Below are 20334 nucleotides of genomic sequence, written 5' to 3' on the forward strand. Positions count from 1 at the left end.
CTGTAGGGTGTTTTCAGTTTTTCTCAAGGATCTCATAAAGTTCTCAAAACAAAATTGGTTATAAGTCACATTACTTAAAAATAAATATATGAGAGGTGTGCTATGACATTAAGTCAACAGTATGCTGCCTCAAGTCCAAAATTTCTGGAAATGATTAGGGAAACATAAGTGGTAGGTGGCAGTGAGAGAGGCAAGGATGAACAAGTCTTAAACATCTCTCTCTCTCTTTCTCTTACTGTAAAATTACCCCCAGCTATGCCCACAATAACCACCGCAGTAGGTAATGTTAGGAACTCAAATGTATTTAAAATACTAGGGCTGAAACTCAGTATGCTGTGGTATCTATCTGTAACAGCAAACAGTCCTTGAAATCCTCTACTAACCCGGATTTGTGTAAATTCACTAGAATTCCAGATTTAAGAGGTTGGGAAATTGGTTTTATGTCTGGAAGTGTCATTAGCAACACCTACTGTTGTTATATTCTGGATCCTGATTAAAGGCATCCCACTCACATCCACTTAATCCAGAAGCCCCCGGGCTTTTCTGTATGTCTTGATCCTCTACTTCTCACACTCCTTGGATGCTGCATCCTGTGTTTCTATGGAATCTGGCCCCTGTTTCCTCCTCATTGTTCCTGTCCTGGACTAACCTTCATCAGCTTCTGGTCTGACCGATAACTGCAATTTTCTCCTCACTATATTCTGTGTACTTAGCTTCCCTTCTGTTCCCCCTTCTTCCTCTCTGTAGATGGTTCCTCGAATTGTTGTAAAAATATCTGCATGATCTTGCCACTGGGCTTCAAACCCTTTAGTGGTTCCTCATGTCTTAAGGTATGCAGAGTCTTGCTACACCTATGAAAGCCTTTCTGACCCAGTCCCTGTACACCTCATTCTCCAATCTCCCCTCTCCTGCAGCTCACCTTTGCTCTCAGGCTGATCTGGGATCTATTTACATCTGCTTTCAGCAGAACGTGCCAGACTGTGTTGAGCCGGCCAATCCCTGTGCTGGATTGCTTCCCTCTCAACCTGGACTAGATTCTCCTTCTCAATACTGCACTGTAGCTCTTTATTTATATTGAATAACATTTCTGTGAGGGACCGTGCTGTCCTTCAGGGCAGGGCAGTGTCCACTCTATGTTGGTGTCCCTGTGCCTAACAGGGAGAGGCTCTGCATAAATGTTTGTAGGTTGAATGAATGAATGAGTGAAGTGGGACCTTTTTTGCATGAAGAAATGAATGCAATTTACCTCTATGGAAAAATTGTGTGAGTAGGACCTAAGGAATTGTATTATTTATCCGCAAAAGCATTTCATCTGTCTTCTTTTCCTTTCTCTATATCTCATCTCTGTGAATCTACTGTCATTGCCATCATTACAGTTCCCCCCCCCCAAGGGGGAGGCAGAGCAGGGGGGCACTGTTTGTGATAGAGGGCAGAGAAGGTACAAACCAAGATATGCCCAGATCCTCCCTAGCTCAGCCAGTCCTTGGGTTAAGCAGGCCAATCTTCATGGACTTGTGGGGATTTGAACACCACACACACACACACACACACACACACGCGCGCGCGCGCGCGCGCACGCACGCGCGCGCGGAGGGGGGGGAATTGAACATTACCAGCAAAGGGAGAGACCAAAATCATGTACCACTCAATGACATTCACGGGAAAGGATGTACCATCACTTTTCCATGATGTTCTGCCAAAAATTCATAACCTGAATTTAATCAGAGGAAGCATCAGACAAAGCCAAATTGAGAGACTTTATCCAAAATAAACAGCCTTAAAAACTGTCAAGGTCAGAAAAATCAGGGAAAGACTGAGGAAAGTGTTTTAGAATAAAGGAGGCTAAGGAGACCTAACAACTAAAAGCACTGTGTGATTCTGATCCTTTTGCTATAAAGTACATCCGTGGGACATTTGGTATAATTTGAATGGGGTCCAGGAGCAAATGCAACATGTATTCAATGTTAATTTCCTGATTTTGATGCTTGTGTTGTGGCTGTGGGGGAGAATGTCATTGTTGTAGGAAATGCTCACTAAAGTATCACTGAGTGATGGGGCTTCTGTTTGACAAGTTACTTTCAAGTGTTTCAGAAAGAGAGAAAGGTTTTTCTACATGACTTACAATATTTTTTGGTGAATTTGAGATTGCTTGAAAATTTAAAAAAATTTTTTTTAAAGAAAAAGTTAAGAAACCAACTTGGACTTTTTCTCATGGACAAGTTGTCTTGATGAGATTCGATCTGCATTATATGCTGAGGGAAATGTGCAGAAGAGGGGCCTTGGTGTTCCTTGAGAAGATTTAGGGGTGGAGACATGGTGAAGCCCAGGGTCATAGCCAAGAGCAAACCTGCATCTCAGCAGCTCTCAGCAAGTGAAAACAGACTCTGAAGACAAAGACTGTCAGCTCTGGGAGAGCAGAGCGACCTCCCAGGGGCAAGTGCAATTAGCCGGTTTCTGGGGACTGGGGAGCAAGATGCCAATTTGATGATTTAGTGTGAGAAAACATACTCAAGACCATTGGCACTCTTTGACTAGCGGATTTCCTCCCTGTTGCAGACTTCAAGGGGGAAGCCAGGTGGCAATCAGGAGACTGCTTGGTAAATAAGGAATCACAGTGAGAGGAGCTGACCAGTGTGATCAGAGCATCCAGAGGCAACCGGCCAGGGCAGCCTGATTTCTGCATTCTGCACGTGAGCCTCACACTTGGCAATGCTACGTGGAGGCGTGAGTCTGGGGTGGGGCTCGCCCTCCCTTGGGCAGAGCTGCGGTGGCCTCCCGAGCTTCAGTTTTTGTCTGCTTTCATGGTTGGCCACCTCTCCGCGTGTGTTCTTCCTCTAGATACGGTAATAGCCTCAGCCAGGCTGCGGACCCCTGAATGTCTTTGCTTGTGTGTGATTCTGTGTTGCCTCCTTCTGGGTTGATTTCCTACGTTCACTCTCAGGGACATATACTCTCTTCATTCAGGTTCCTTAGAGATCCTTCTTGCTGCTACTGGCCACATGAGAACTGTGTTAGAGAGAGACTGCACTCTAGAGTAGCAACTTCCCTCTTCCTGTTTTTATTTATTTTTTTAAGTCTGCAGCCATGTAAAAGGAAGGAAAGACTTTTTTTTTTTTTTGTAAAGAGGCTTACCTGCTTGGAATATCATATTATCCTCTGACTTCCCTGGGTTGCAGGCTTTCTTTTAAAGATTTAGCCCAAATGATTATTTATTCCCTGTTGAGGCCAGCGTGTCCTCCCCTGCTATGAACCAAAGGAATTCGGTTCCTTGGTGCAAAGTCCATGAAGGGCTGTTGGATGTGGGTGGAGATTACAGTTTACTTTCTACAACTGAGTAGTGCTGTCGCAGGGGTGAGACCCCACCCCTCCCATCCCTGCCCCTTCAATCCCCCCTCCGCTGGAGGGTTTGCTGTTCTTTTCCCCATAGGTAGCCATATCTCCTCCAGGTACTTGAAGGCCCCGGGCTACTTAGCCCTGGAACCTGTGGTCCCAAATGGCTCCTTATGTAAAAGCCTTGTTTCCTGGTGAGTGTTAACGCCAGTTGCCTCAACCTTGAGGCTGTTGAGTGCTAGAATCTGTTTTTGAAGAGGTGCTGGAAACCCGAAACCTGGCATGCAGGTTAAGTCTGCCTGCGGCCCAGAAGCAATGGTTCTGTATGGCTCATTGGTTAGAGACCAGCCAAGAGGGTCTGGGTCCTTCTGTGAGTGATGAAGACCATGGGAGCCCTCAGACATGAACCCTGTATTCTTCAAAGGAAGGTTAGAAGGTTGTTTTGATTTTTACAAAGGAAATACACGTACATATATGGACTGGCCCACACTGGTCTAACTTCAGAGTCCTCAATTTAGTGTAATTTTATATTTTGTTTACCCCTTTGCCCATACCATGATAAAGCCTTTCATACAGATGCCTTTATAAATAACTACTCCTTTTCCAGAACATGCCTGATTTGCATTTCTACACTGTGGACGTTGAACCACGTGTTCAGTTGGGGTGTCTAGCAACCCCATGTAGTTGCTACACGCTCACTGGGTCAGCTGTTGAGTCCTGGCTTGGCCATCTGTGCTCTGTGGCAGATGTCGGACCATCCTCTCATCTAAAAGTGCTGCCTCATGAAGAGCTCGTGGCCCTTAGCACCTGGCGGACAGAAACACTAGCTTAGAGGGTGGAGTGGTGAGCACCTGCAAGGCTCAAGGAACAGAGACTTGGTATCCATTTGTAAACAAAACAAAACCAAAAGCCCCATGTGAATTTTGGCACTAGTCTTTGCCATCTGTTTGATTTCTTTACTGGGTCAGGCGCTGTGATGAGTACCAACCTCTGCGGACCAGTGAAAAGGATTAGAAGTAGAATCACCTGAAAGATGGCATTCAGAGCAGGTAGGGCCTGTGGTCTGCTTAGGGATGTATAACTTTCACTTGCGTTCTGTCTCTAGTCCTCCTTGCATCTGGGAGTAGGGGCTGGGGTGGCCGGGAAAGGCAGGCAATAACAAGAAATGTGTCCCTTGGGGTCTCCTACTAAGCTGTGCCTCTGTCAGTCAGATTTCCTATTTGATGGAAATAGTTCTGCCCTCTCCAGGTCTGCCAGGCATCCCCCTTGGAGAGAGGGGTGGGAACTGGATGTGAAACTGATGTGAAACTGATCCCATTCCTCCAAGTGGCCAAGTGGCTGGAGGCTGACAGCTGTGTAAGGAAACGCTCCCTGTCATGGGCTTTGGGTCCCTGCTCAGTCAAAAGGCAGACTTTTTACTCCCAGTGACAGCTGCAAAGTACAGATTTCTGGTGGGGCGCTAGCTCTGAATTCCAAATACCATTTGAGTTTCAAAAGCGTCTACGTTTCCATGTCTGTGGTGCTCTTTTGCAACTTGGCACTGTGATAGCCGATGCACGGCCATCCGCTTTTACTAAGAATTCTACCCAAATGATTGGCGGAATGAGAGCACAGGTGATAGATACTTAAGGCTTTGCTCCTTGGGGGATGAAAGTGGTGCGGAATGTGCTCTGAATTTCAAGAGATGAGAAAGGTGGGTGGTATGGGGAAGGAAGGCGATGAGATTTTGGAAGCTGGGTGACGCCTGTGAGGCTGTGGAAAACATGTATTTCTGTTTGCAATGATTAATTTCTGTTTCAGAGAGCAGCTCTCCCTACTGAGGGTTGCATGTGCCAGAGAGTTAATAAAGGATCCTGGGGACACCCGTGCTTCATGCTTTATGCATGCCCGTAGGTGGAGGTGGAAGCATTTGGATCTAGTACAACTTGACAGTCTATTTCCTATGGTTGAGGGATGGCTGGATTCGCTACTGTAAGAGCAGGTTCTGGAGACTAGCCCTTCGCCCAAGCTGTCATTCTTGCCTGTTAATGCAGGATGGACGGTGTTATCTTTTAACTTTGATAATTTGTGACTCAGAGATTCTTGCATAGCCGAGATGTTTTAACAATGGATTAAAGTATACAGATTTCAAGTAACAACTTCTCTGCTTCTGTTTGAGGCAATACACTTGACTGTCCACATTCATGTCAATGCAGTGGTGGAAAATAAATCTCAGTGTTTTAAAATAGACTTTAAAAAGCATTACCAAGACTACTCAGTGCCTTTAAAAAAATCCTCCTCCTGAACTTTGAAAGTCTTTCTCTCCAAACATGAAGGAAAGGTCTTACATGGCTGTTTTGCTTAATGTGGGCTGGTTTTATTTTGGACTCTTTGAAACCCAGCATGAAGGCTAAAATTCTGCTATGTAGAGAAGTAAAAATGAAAGAAATGGTGAGGTTTTGGTTGTGCTAAATTAAAGTGACAAGGTATAGATAACAGGGCACGGCTGTGTCCACAAATTAGCCCTCTCTAATTTGCTGCTGTGGAAAGTACTGCTTTGGTGTTGCATTGTAATTTCTTTCTTGAATTAAAAGTTTTAAAAAAAGAAAGTCTACTTTGCTCAAAAGAGGAAACCTGAAAAACTCAAGCCTTTCAGTATTTAAATGGCCTATGGTTCCCTGTGTGCAGGGAACTATTTGAGCAAATCCTGCTTCAAAAATATGTAAATTACATGGTTTTATTTTTAGAAGCCATACTATGTGTTGGATTGTTTTGTGTGCTACTTAAAGTTATCCTTTTCCAAAGTTTTTGTTGTAATTCAGAATGTATTTTGCGTTGAGCAGGTGGCAGCTGTATTTTGTGTGGTCTCTTGTGTAAATACAGTACCACGTCATGTACAGAATAGATTTCTGATGGCTGGAGGGTGGGGCCGGAGTGGGGGGGAGAAGTCCAAGGCTCCCTTCTCCAACTTCTGTTTAGTTCTACGCAATAACCTGATGCTGGTGGGGAGCCAGGATGACATTTGGTTTCCCCAGTCACAACATGTCTTGCCCCAAATTATGATATTCTTTTCCCCAAAGTCAACTTCCCAGAAGGCTGAAATGTCATTTTGCAAAATGTGGTGGCACATGAACTATTTTATTATATTACAGAAAATCAGCTGCACAGATTGCAGAACAAAAGTCAGGATTGTTTATCACAACACTTTAAAAAAATTGCAATTTATGATCATTTGTCTTTTGTTTTCAGTTTCTTATGGGTATTTGCTCAAGGAGAGACCCATGACTCCACATCAGACCGTCCATTCCTGGGTGCTGACACTTTCACCCTCCTTTGAGGCTTTAATTCGTCATGACTCATTCCACACAAACATCTAAGATGTTTCCTAAAGTGTGTTCCACAGATCATTAACAGATGTTTTGTTTAAAGGGTTCCACAGTCAAATTTGAGAGACACTGGGAAAAACAAAGTTAAAAGACTGCTTTACTGAAGGACTGTTCCAGGGCCTTTAACAGACAAACGTGCATGTGAATTGTCAGGACAGTAAGTTCATCTTCTTGCTGTGTCCTCACCTGTGGTCTCTTTTGAAAGGGCACCAATCTCATTCATGAGGGATTCACCTTCAGGAGCTAATCACCTCCCCAAACCCTACCTTCAATACCATCACACGGGGATTAGGTTTCAACAGAGGGAATTTGGAGATGCAGACATTCAGTCTGTAACATGATGGTTCAGTGAGAGGCTGTGTGTGAAGGCATTGAGTTCAGGGCCTGGGAGACCAGCGTTAGACTATTGGGAGACATATCAGGAAACCTGCCATTCTCTTCTGCAACCCCTTCCTCCTCAGTGAGGCTCCCTAGAGAGGAATAATCTGCCCTGCTACCTTATGCCTGTTATCCAAACCTTGATTCCTCTTTCCTTATTCCTCTCTTCCTCCCCAACAGTCTGCTCATAACAAGCCCAACATTCAATAGGCTTCCAAAGAAAAGGAAACCTGCATTCTTTGTTTTTTAAATTGTTTTTCTTTTTTAAATTAATCTATTTTTTTGGCTGCGTTGGGTCTTCATTGCTACATGCAGGCTTTCTCTAGTTGCGGTGAGCAGGGGCTGCTCTTCGTTGCACTGTGTGGGCTTCTCATTGTGGTGGCTTTTCTTGTTCCGGAGCCTGGGTTCTAGGCACGTGGGCTTTCAGTAGTTGTGGCACGTGGGCTCAGTAGTTGTGGCTCACGGGCTCTAGAGTGCAGGATCAGTAGTTGTGGCGCAAGGACTTAATTGCTCCACTGCATGTGAGATCTTCCCAGACCAGGGATCGAACCCATGTCCCCTGTGTTGGCTGGCAGGCGGATTCTTAACCACTGCGCCACCAGGGAAGTCCCAGATAACTCAATTCTGTATGCAATACTGGGTTGGCTCCCAGACCAGGGAAGCAAATTCTTTGTTTTTGTACAATAAAGGAAATAATTGGGCCAATTAGTGAAATTTGAATAGGAAATCATATACTACTGTTGTATCAGTTTTAATTTCCTGACTTTGATAATTGTGCTTTATGTAAGTGAACTTTTTTTTTTTTTTTTTTTTTGCTGCGCTGCACAACTTGCAGGATCTTAGTTTCCTGACCAAGGATTGAACACGTAATCTTGGCAGTAAAAGCTCGGAGTCCTAACCACTGGACCACCAGGGAATTCCCTGTAAGTGAATGTTCTTGATCTTCAGAAATACATGTTGAAGTATTTAGGGGAAAAGGGCATCACGTCTACAACTTATTCATATACAGTTATAGGGGAGGAAAAACTATTCTTTTTCCATTATGTTCCTAGTTTCTCCACTTGGGGCCCTGCAGATTAGACTGAAAAAGACAGAATAATGAGAGAAAAACAAGTAAGTTTATTGACATAAGCAGCAACTCAGTGATGAGTGACTCAAAGGGATGGCTAGGACTTGGGTTTGTATAGCATCTTAATAAAGAACAATACATTTTAGAAAAGTGATAGGACAAAGGAAAGGGGCTTTAGGTTTCCAAGGGTGGCAAACTGTGGGAAGGTATATGTACGTGGAAACTAATGGAAGGTAAGGGTCAATTTAATAAGGTTCGTTTGTGCAGGTCTACCTGGTGCCACCTCAACTCGGGTGTTAAGGTTGTTATTCTGTTTTTGAGCAGATTAGCAGAGGGCAGAAAGCTCATCCTGTGTCTGCTTTTTAAGAAATTGCCTTCAGTCAAAACAATCCTTGTGACAGAGTGGCGCACTTTGGGGTGGTGTACTCTGAGCTACCTCACAATTCAGAATAAAGTAATAATACAAAAAGGAGATAAAACGTTAGTATTTGGGGAATCTGGGTGAAGGATATACTTCATATTCATCTTGGAACTTTTTTTAATTGAAATATACTTGATGTACAATTTTATATGTTACAGGTGTACAATACAGTGATTCACAATTTTTTAAGATTATACTCCATTTATAGTTATTACAAAATATTGGCTGTATTCCCCAGGTTGCACAATACATCCTTGTAGCCAAACTTATACCCAGTAGTTTGTACCTTCTACTCCCCAACCCTTATATGGCTCCCCCCCACCCCCACTGGTAACCACTAGTTTGTTCTCTATATCTGTGAGTCTGCTTCTTTTTTGTTATATTCACTAGTTTGTTGTATTTTTTAGATTCCACATATAAGTGATATAATACAGTATTTGTCTTTCTCTGTCTGGCTTATTTCACTTAGTGTAATGCCCTCCAAGTCCATCCAGGTTGTTGCAAATGGCAAAATTTCATTTTTTTATAGCTGAGTAATATATGTATATATATGTTTTATATATGTATATATATACATATATATATATATACACACACACATATATATATAATACATTTTCTTGATCCATTCATCTGTTGATGGACACTTAGGTTGCTTCCATATCTTGGTTACTGTAAATAATGCTGCTGCTTTGAAAGTTGGGGTACATGCATCTTTTCAAATTAGTGTTTTTATTTATTTTTTGAATATATACCAAGGAGGGGAATTGCTGGGTCATATGGTAGTTGCAGTTTTAGTTTTTGAGAAACCTCCATACTGTTCTCCACAGTGGCTGCAGCAGTTTACATTCCCACCAACAGTGTGTGAGGGTTCCCTTTTCTCCACACCCTCACCAACACTTGTTATTTGTGGTTTTTTCTTTCTTTTTTTTTTTTTTGCTAATAGGCAATCTGACAGGTGTGAAGTGATATCTCATTGTGGTTTTGAGTTACATTTCCCTGATGATTAGCAATGTTGAGCATCTTTTCATGTGCCTGTTGGCCATCTGCCTGCCGTCTCTGGAAAAGTGTCTAATCAAGTCTTCTGCCCATGTTTAATTGGGTTGTTTATTTTTTTGATCATTTTGGAACTTTTATGTAAGTCTGAAATTATTTCAAACTGTGAACTCTAAATTGAGTTTAGGAGAGAACATTTAATTTTCTCCCAAACTTCAAAACCATTTCTAAGCTAGTAGTCTCTAAATAGTAGGAAGAAGGCGCTTCTTTTTTTTTTTTTTTTTTGCGGTACGCGGGCCTCTCACTGTTGTGGCCTCTCCCGTTCTCCCGTTGTGGAGCACAGGCTCTGGACGCGCAGGCTCAGCGGCCATGGCTCACGGGCCCAGCCGCTCCGTGGCATGTGGGATCTTCCCGGACCGGGGCACGAACCCTTGTCCCCTGCATTGGCAGGCGGACTCTCAACCACTGCGCCACCAGGGAAGCCCGGCTCTTCTTTTTTAAGTATAAGGCAAGTGATTTTGAGATTGCCTTAAATTCATATCAATTAGCTAAAAATATTTCAGACATTATACCTTCTATCCATAGAGTAGTGTGAGTCTTGACATGCTAACAGAGCCACTTAGCATAAAGTGGACCAGTAGGAAGTATTTTTCTAATGCTGAATTTGTAAATAGTCTTAAATAGTCTTTTAAATTCTTAAATAGAAAACTAGTCTGTAATTGAAGATATTTTTACTCATACTGTTCATAAACTTACAGGCTGATCTCAACCCTTGTCATTGAATGTGTTTTAAAAGAGTAAATAAAAATGTACTAAGAAGTGAGAAACCGTAGAGGGGATTTCCTGAAAAGTGAGACTGATCATGTACTGGAAGCTTGTTGAAGAGTCTTTCCTCCCCTGTGGACTAGGAAGAGGCACAGATACTTGATTTCTCATGGTCTACATGTCAATATACCTGGACATTAGTCTGTGGATGATTCAAGTTTTTGACTCTTAAAAATATTTATAGCCCCACAAATTTACAGTTTTTATTAATCTTAGGACCTACATCCCATTGTGAAATCACCCATTGTTATTACAAGTAACTTGGGACTCCCTTGTGAATTGTCACTTATTAGTAGCTAGTTCCTGCAGTTTAACTCTGCAGTAGTGTAGAGTCATAGATTGCTAACTACTGTTTTACAGATTTGTATCCATTCTGTGAAGAAGAGTTTTGCCTCTCTCTGTACTTTCCAGTGGAACTTTGATAAACTGACAATCTAGGAGTCTTAATAATTATAACTAATCTAGCTAGAGTAATGGTACCCTGCTTTAGAAAGAGCAGTTCTTTTCTTGGTGATACTGATCTAATGAATGGATGTAAGCTGTGAAGTTGGACATTTTTTCTGGGGTCTGTCCTCACTCTAACGTATCTGTATAACCTTATACAAGCTACAGTCCATCCTCATTATTGGGGGCTTCCATAGTTGTGAATTTGCCTAGTTGAGAGTAGTAACCTCAAATCAGTGCTTTTGTAGTCATTCACAGACATGAACAGAGCAGTGAACATTTGGAGTTACCCAGTGAACAAGTCCCCAGTTGAAGTCAAATAAGGCACTCTGCCTTCTTTTTTCAGCTCTTGTACTGTAAACAGATGTCCTTTTTTCATAGTCTATTTAATGCCATGTTTTCCACATTTTTATGCTTTTTGTTTGTAATTTCACTGTTTAAAATTAGCCCAAAGCACAGTGATAGAGAGTTCTCTGTGTTCCCAAGTGCAGGAAGCCTATGCTATGCCTTAAAGAGAAAATATGTATGCTAATTATCTTTGTACCTGCATGAGTGACTGTGTTGTTGCCATGAGTTCAGTGTTAATGAATCAACAATATATATTAAATGAGGTGTCTTTAAACAGAAACACACATGAAACCAAGTTATTTATTGATTGGCTGAAGGAAGTATTGTGGCCAGTCACTAGCTCGAGGGAACGTAATTCTGCATTTCCCCTTGGAACAGTGGTTCAGCATTTGCTAATTTAGTGTTCATGAAGACTCTATAGAGCATTACTACCATGAATAAGGAGAATTGACTCCTTATTTGATCTCTCCAAATCTCAGCTTCCTTATAGGTAGAGTGACTATATTACTCATCATAAAGCCCTGAACGAAGGTAAGAATTTATCAATCGTTATCCTAGTTCAACAGGTGCAAACAAAGACTGTGTTGAGTAGACTGGGTCATATAGTCATCCTATCACAGGTAATGTGGAGATTAAAATACCTAACTGCAGTAGCATTCAGCAAATATTTCTTGATCCTCTCCTATGGGGCTGGGTGTTATATTGGGGGATAGCTATCAGTGGTAAACAAAACCACCATGTCCCCTGCCTGCATAGAGTTTACTGTCTGTTGGAAGAAGGGACATGAATGAATAAGCACACAAATAAGTATATTGACACATGTTTTGACTGATTCTATGAAAGAAAATTACAACCAGTTCTATAGGTTTTAATTGTAGAGAATATCTAATTTTGAAGTTGGGTGTGTTGACTGAAAAAAAATGCACAACCTAAAATTGAGAATTATGTTTTACTCGGTGGACTTTCTGAGGACTCAAGCCCAAGAGGCAGCCTCTCAGATAGCGCTGAGGGGCTGGTCTGAAGAGGAAAGAGAGGAGCCAGGATATATAAGAGTTTTTGCAACAAAAACCAGGGAGTCAGAACATCAAAAGATTACTGTTAATTAAAGAAAACCAGACATCTCAAGTTAATGAATTCAGCACTCTTCTGTGTATGGGAAGATGGAAGAGTCTGGGCTCACTGAAATCATTCCTTTGATATGCACCTTAGATATCTGGAGCCAGCATCCTGTTCTTTCCTGTCCTGAGCCCTCTCAGGGTGCACTGTTGGGGTCCGCTGTAGTGGCTGATGACTTGATGGCTGCAACATTCTTTTTTTTTTTTTTTTTTTTTTTTTGCGGTACGCGGGCCTCTCACTGTTGTGGCCTCTCCCGTTGCGGAGCACACGCTCCGGACGCACAGCCTCAGCAGCCATGGCTCAGGGGCCCAGCCGCTCCGCGGCATGTGGGATCTTCCCGGACCGGGGCACGAACCCGTGTCCCCTGCATCGGCAGGTGGACTCTCAACCCCGCGCCACCAGGGAAGCCCCCCAGTGTAGACTTCTAATGTCGCAGTTCTTATATGTACACATCTGAGCTCAGCTGCTGCCTGGGTACAGGCTCCCTCAGCCAGCATGACTGGATTGTGGACAAACTCTCCAGATCCTGTTTTTGAACTTGGGTTTTACTTCTGACTTTTCCTTCTGTCTTTGGGACCTGCTGGGCGGAAAACTTTTCCTCTACCCACTTAGGTTGGTCTGGGGCTTGCCCATTAACTGACAATAGCCAGATTAAAAGGAGAAAAGAGAAACCTTATTTACCCGTGCTTGGCAGTAGTACTCAGTAAGGAGTAATTTGTCAAATATTCAGAGGTAAAGATCTATACACCAATTTAAGAAAAAAGAGTAGGGGGCTTAGAGCTTCAGTGGGAAAGTATGGAAAGTTCTGTTGGACTCCTTGATGTTAATGGAAGCAGAATTCATACTTTCTGGTGGTAAGGGTCACTCTTCCCTCTGAAGGGGAGGTCAGGGTCAACTGTATTATGAGGAGGCTCTGCTCTGAGTTTAGATAATTTTTTTTCTGTAGCTGTTGATTGTTTTGATGTTTTCAGTTTAAAGTAATTTTAATACCACTTTGGTGGGCTATTAATTAATCCCTTCAAACTCTAGGTTTCCTTTTGCTCAGGACAGTCCCTACCCATCTGAGAGTCTAATAAGTTGAATGTCAAAAGGAAGGGTTCTGGGTCCCTTTTCTACTGGCAACTCCTCTATCCTTATGCAAATTTACCCATCTTCTCCCCTTTGAATTGCTCTGCCTACCGAGGATTGTTGGAGGGGTAACCCTTTCAGGTCACAGAAGGTCATGGCCCTCCCTTTCCTGGGGAGGTACTAGTGTTTCATCCCTCATTTGCATAACTGTGTGAGGCCACAGAGGTGACTCATCCCTGAACTAAGATCTGTTTCTAGTGACCTAAGTTTGCTGACCCAAAGACAGACACATGGCCTGGCAGCTTCCCTTTCTTGAAACTTTAAGACCTGCCACATCCTATGGATATGGAGAGTTTTAGCTAATGGATAATTAAGGGATGCTGTGAATTAAAGGCTCACGGATTTTTTGCAACTTTTTTATCTTGGATAAACAAAAATGTTTAAAAAACAGTGGTTATAAGGCCAGGTCTCTGTTCAAAGGTGTAATCCTAAACCTTGCTGAGCTGATTCAGCCTTTCCCTCTTGGGCTGCATGAACTGGTCCTTTCTGATTAGGAAAAATTTGATATCTGGTTACTGGTTCATAAAAACAGAAAGATTTTCCTTCTTTTTCAGTTACCAAGTTTTTAGCAGGGAAATGGTAACCTGTTAAGGTGTGATTATATGTGCTTTTGAGTACTGCTTTGCTTCCAAGGAGAGAAACTGTTAGAGGCATCAGGGAGATAGGAACAAAGAACCAAAAATTACTATGTAAAGCTTCTAGATTTTTTTTTAAACAATTAAGTAATGTTCTTTTTATCTGGCAAGTGATAATGATGCCCTGGATATATAGTATATTGGGCTTTTGCAAGACTTTCAAAAATTTATTATTAAGTTTTTGGGCAACGTGGAGAAATGGGAGCTAGATGCCTATACAGTTAGATACAAATGGTTGTACAACAACAGCAAAGCTTCAGCAGCCACCTCCTCCTTCTTCCTTCCTGGACTGCTTGGGTGTTCAAGGCACTGGCCTTCAGCCAGGACTCACTGGTATACTGGTCCCTCATGGCCAGAGTCCATTCTGATTGGTCACCGTGCACCCTGTGTCTGTGTTAAATATTTTAAATGTGATCTTAGGGTATAAACTACAGCTCTTGGGAAAAGCAGGCTGAAGCTGGGCCAGGGCCATATGAGCTCTTTGGGAACTTCATACGTGGTACCCATACCCCAGCTATAATTGAAACGAAAAATAAATCATAGTGTCAGGAAATCCAACACAGTGCATATTTTCCCATGATGTAGACTTCAGCTTTCTGTTTAGAACTATTAAGTAACAAATTATGTTTTATTTTCTCATTGATTGGATGCTCCTGCTTTGTTAGTGCCTTAAACATGAACCTTTGCTGAGCTCGGAGTGGGCCTCCTAAGGCAGCAGGGAAAGGAGAGAACTGGGGATTATGCATTGATTCTACTTACATTTTGAGCTTCTATTGGTAGTTGCCTCGGCTTAAAGTGAGTAAAAATTGTTTGCATAGCCATTAAGCATTTATGATACTGTGTAAAGTTGTTTTTTTAAAAAAAGCATTGCTTAAATTAAAATAGCACCATGAGCAAATAAGCCTTAGACTTCTTGTAATAAAATAAATGAAGCAAAATACTCAACAGAGGCATTTGCCACAAAATGTATATTTATTAAACGACCACTTTGCATATTGGCTTAGTTACATGATTTGCTTTTGGCTTTAGGGTAAATAAGCGTGCTTTTGCCAGAACAGACCTCCCCTAGCGCCATCTTCTGTTTTACACCTGACTCTCCTGCTGTCATATGAAATGCTGACTTGCAAAGCGGATGATGGGGCGGGATTTGAGGTGATGATATTTGGGGTGCTCTTTTCCTAGAGATGTTACAGCGTGCTGTGACTATTTCTCAGCCCTGAGAGTCTGGGTGGAAGACTAGCACATCTTTACAAACCTCAGGATGGGCTTCTAGCTTCATTTGCCATCATAAAAGCCTGTCTGACTGGGGAGATGTCTCATGATAATCTCAAGCTCCCTTCTGCTCTATGCCAGGTGGAAAAGAAAGATAATTATGAAAAAAAGAGTGATGGAGAGAAGCGCCAACTGCCAGATCCCTTAATGAGTGAAGATTTATCTAGAAACACAGCTGAAAACACCCATTAAATGTGTAAACTAGACTGAAGGAATTGACAGAAAGTAGAGGGACAATTATTTATTGAATTACTGCATTTTTATAAGTTTGAAATGCACTTGCATATGTTCCAGTTAGCCCTGGGGAGGAGAGAAAAGTATATTAGTACAATTCAAAGTTATAAAAAATGTTAATTATTAAGCTGCTATAACTTTAAAAATGAGATCTGTAGGTTAGGGTTGGATGGGTAGAAAGAGAAATCTATAGAAAATTCTGTTTTGGAACTACCAGGCTTTATGACCTTAGGAAATAAAGATAATAAACATTTACTGAACATTTATTGTGTGCCAGGTTCTCATGGGAGCACTTGGCATCATTTAATCATCATAGTAACCTTATGAGGTAGCAGTATTATTCCCGTTTTACAGACGAGTTACTGAGGCCTGGAGAGCTTAAGGGAAGGTATTTGGCCAGTCACCTGGCTAGTTAGTGACACAGTCAGGATTCCAACCTAGGCCCTCTGACCTCAGAAGTTATGGTCTTAAACATATGAAGATATGTTTCTTGCCTCTGTCATTTAACTTCTCTGGGTAGTTTTCTTATTTTTAAAATTAGGGATCAGGACTAGATTATTTGTGATTAATCAGAGATTTTTGAAACTAGAAGCTCATTGTTTTTTTTGTTTTTTTTTTTTTAACTGAAACCGAGAAGAGCCAATGTTCATCCTATACTCAATACAAAAGGTCAAGAGAATGACTAAAGGGCAATTACTAGCAAGTATTTGTAGCGACTTAAGTCATTTCAGGATTTTACTTTTGACAGTTACTTTTTATTAGTTTTAGTAACAGGGACATGGAAAAAAGGTATTTCTGAGCCTACATCTCAACTGCTTTCTCATTTCTCTCTGTATGAACCCCACCCCCAGCCCATCATCCCCTGGACTAGCTAAATAATCACATGACAAGCCATCAACTCATCAAGGGAGTGATGCAGGAGGTGCATGAGAGGAGGAAATTTCAGGCAAGGAATAAGGAACATGCCCCTGATTAAGAGAATCAGGAAGAAACAGCAGTCATTCTGTCCTGTTCAAATCTGAAGGTTTTTAAAGTCTACAGCAGTAGAAAATATGCTCCTTACTTCTTTACGAAAGAAACTATTTATTCTTTACCAGATTATAGATTCTTCTATGTTATGCATAGTTTCTTAACACATAGCTAAGTTAAATATATACAGGAAAGTTTAAAGGTACTTCCAATGTTTATTAATTAGTAAAGGAATGCATCATTCTTTTGTTATTATGCTAAACTTTGGCCTTTCATATAAGTGAAGTTGCTAGGTAAATAAATACCAAAATTTAACATTTTTTTTTTTATTCATACAGAAAGTCACAAAAAAATAATCATTCTCATCGGTTCACACAGTCCCATGTAATTAATTTTTTTTCATCTTGATCTTTTGTTAGCACTTTTATGAATTCATCAGTTTTCCATCAGAGTTCTGAAAATGCTTATTCATTCAGTTCAGCAGTATAGTCAGTTACAAGAAACCTGTACTTGTCAGAGTCTTTTCCATGAATTCCTTGAAGATGAAACCCTTTTATAGGAACATTTTTGCAAAAGCATCAGAGTACACCCAGAACTGTCTGTAAATGACAAAAGACTTAAAAATGACCACGGTTAAAGTCTTGATGAAAGTTCATAATAATACAATTGACAAGGAAATTTAGTTATTTCTGAAATATACATTTTAAAGTAATAACTAGAATTATGACTTATAACATTATACCAGAACATATAAGATTTTTAGGAATCTCATGTAATGTCTGAAACATTTATATTAACATATTTCCATACAAATAACCCAAAGAAAGTTTAGTATTAGTTTTTTTTTAATTTTTAAATTAAATTTAATTTATTTTTTTATACAGCAGGTTCTTATTAGTCATCAATTTTATACACATCAGTGTATACATGTCAATCCCAATCACCCAATTCAGCACACCACCATCGCTACCCCCCCGCAGTTTTCCCCCCTTGGTGTCCATACCTTTGTTCTTTACATCTATGTCTCAACTTCTGCCCTGCAAACCGGTTCACCTGTACCATTTTTCTGGGTTCCACATACATGTGTTAATATACGATATTTGTTTTTCTCTTTCTGACTTACTTGACTCTGTATGACAGTCTCTGGATCCATCCACGTCTCATAAAATGACTCAATTTCGTTCCTTTTCATGGCTGAGTAATACTCCATTGTATATATATACCACATCTTCTTTATCCATTCGTCTATCGATGGGCATTTAGGTTGCTTCCATGACCTGGCTATTGTAAATAGTGCTGCAATGAACATTGGGGTGCATGTGTCTTTTTGAATTATGGTTTTGTCTGGGTATATGCTGAGTAGTTGGATTGCTGGAACATATGGTAACTCTATTTTTAGTTTTTTAAGGACCCTCCATACTTTTCTCCATAGTGGCTGTATCAATTTACATTCCCGCCAACAGTGCAAGAGGGTTCCCTTTTCTCAACACCCTCTCCAGCATTTGTTGTTTGTAGATTTTCTGATGATGCCCATTCTAACTGGTGTGAGGTGATACATCATTGTAGTTTTGATTTCAGTTTCTCTAATAATTAGTGATGTTGAGCAGCGTTTCATGTGCTTCTTGGCCATCTGTATCTCTTCTTGGGACAAATGTCTATTTAGGTCATCTGCCCCTTTTTGGATTGGGTTGTTTCTTTTTTTTTAATATTGAGCTGCATGAGCTGTTTATATATTTTGGAGATTAATCCTTTGTCCGTTGATTTGTTTGCAAATATTTTCTCCCATTCTGAGGGTTGTCTTTTCGTCTTGTTTATGGTTTCCTCTTCTGCACAAAAGCTTTGAAGTCTCATTAGGTCCCATTTGTTTATTTTTGTTTTTATTTCCATTACTCTAGGAGATGGATCAGAAAAGATCTTGCTGTGATTTATGTCAAAGAGTGTTCTTCCTATGTTTTCCTCTAGGAGCTTTATAGTGTCCGGTCTTACATTTAGGTCTCGAATTCATTTTGAGTTTATTTTTGTGTATGGTGTTAGGGAGTGTTCTAATTTCATTCTTTTACATGTAGCTGTCCAGTTTTACCAGCACCACTTATTGAAGAGACTGTCTTTTCTCCATTGTATATCCTTGCCTCCTTTGTCATAGATTAGTTGACCATAGGTGTGTGGGTTTATCTCTGAGCTTTCTATCCTGTTCCATTGATCTATATTTCTGTTTTTGTGTCAGTACCATATTGTCTTGATTACTGTAGCTTTGTAGTATAGTCTGAAGTCAGGGAGTCTGATTCCTCCAGCTCCGTTTTTTTCCCTCAAGACTCCTTTGGCTATTCAGGGTCGTTTTTGTCTCCATAGAAATTTTAAGACTTTTTGTTCTAGTTCCATAAAAAATGCCATTGGTAAATTGATAGGGATTGCATTGAATCTGTAGATTGCTTTGGGTAGTAGAGTCATTTTCACAATGTTGATTCTTCCAGTCCAAGAATATGGTATATCTCTCCATCTGTTGGTATTATCTTTAATTTCTTTCATCAGTGTCTTATAGTTTTCTGCATACAGGTCTTTTGTCTCCCTAGGTAGGTTTATTCCTAGGTATTTTATTCTTTTTGTTGCAATGGTAAATGGGAGTGTTTTCTTAATTTCTCTATCATATATTTCATCATTAGTGTATAGCAATACAAGAGATATCTGTGCATTAATTTTGTATCCTGCAACTTTACCAAATTCATTGATTAGCTCTAGTAGTTTTCTGGTTGCATTTTTAGGATTCTCTATGTATAGTATCCTGTCATCTGCAAACAGTGACAATTTTACTTTTTCTTTTCCAATTTGTATTCCTTTGATTTCTTTTTCTTCTCTGATTGCCATGGCTAGGACTTCCAAAACTATGTTGAATAATAGTGGTGAGAGTGGACATCCTTGTCTCGTTCCTGATCTTAGAGGAAATGCTTTCAGTTTTTCACCATTGAGAATGCTGTTTGCTCTGAGTTTGTCGTATATGGCCTTTATTATGTTGAGGTAGGTTCCCTGTATGCCCACTTTCTGGAGAGTTTTTATCATAAACGGGTATTGAATTTTGTCAAAAGCTTTTTCTGCATCTGTTGAGATGATCGTATGGTTTTTATTCTTCCATTTGTTAATACGGTGTATCACATGGATTGATTTGCGTGTATTGAAGAATCCTTGCATCCCTGGGATAAATCCCACTTGATCATGGTGTTTGATCCTTTTAATGTGTTGTTGGATTCTGTTTGCTAGTATTTTGTTGAGGATTTTTACATCTATATTCATCAGTGATATTGGTCTGTAATTTTCTCTTTTTGTAGTATCTTTATCTGGTTTTGGTATCAGGGTGATGGTGGCCTCATAGAATGAGTTTGGCAGTGTTCCTTCCTCTGAAATTTTTTGGAAGAGTTTGAGAAGGATGGGTGTTAGCTCTTCTCTAAATGTTTGATAGAATTCACCTGTGAAGCCATCTGGTCCTGGACTTTTGTTTGTTGGAAGAGTTTTAATCACAGTTTCAATTTCAGTGCTTGTGATTGGTCTGTTCATTTTTTCTGTTTCTTCCTGGTTCAGTGTTGGAAGGTTAAACCTTTCTAAGAATTTGTCCATTTCTTCCAGGTTGTCCATTTTATTGGCATAGAGTTGCTTGTAGTAGTCTCTTAGGATGCTTTGTATTTCTGCGGTGTCTGTTGTAACTTCTCCTTTTTCATTTCTAATTTTATTGATTTGAGTCCTCTCCCTCTTTTTTTTGATGAGTCTGGCTAATGGTTTATCAATTTTGTCTATCATCTCAAAGAACCAGCTTTT

The 20334-nt window shown here is 40.7% G+C and overlaps 1 protein-coding gene across 6 annotated transcripts in view; it reads left to right on the forward strand.

The window, feature by feature from the left end:
- The window catches only part of ELMO1 (engulfment and cell motility 1), a 549020-nt gene that overhangs the window by 51691 nt on the left and 476995 nt on the right, over nt 1-20334 (forward strand). For 4 of the 6 annotated variants that reach the window (XM_049715199.1, XM_049715198.1, XM_049715203.1 and 1 more), the window contains exon 2: nt 7909-7996. The exons of the other annotated variants lie outside the window; for them this stretch is intronic. The gene's annotated coding sequence lies outside the window, so the exon portion shown is untranslated. The remainder of the gene's footprint in view (nt 1-7908; nt 7997-20334) is intronic. 6 annotated transcript variants of the gene reach the window in all.

Source organism: Orcinus orca, chromosome 9 (genome assembly GCF_937001465.1).
Source record: "Orcinus orca chromosome 9, mOrcOrc1.1, whole genome shotgun sequence".
Taxonomy (NCBI): Eukaryota; Metazoa; Chordata; class Mammalia; order Artiodactyla; family Delphinidae; genus Orcinus; species Orcinus orca.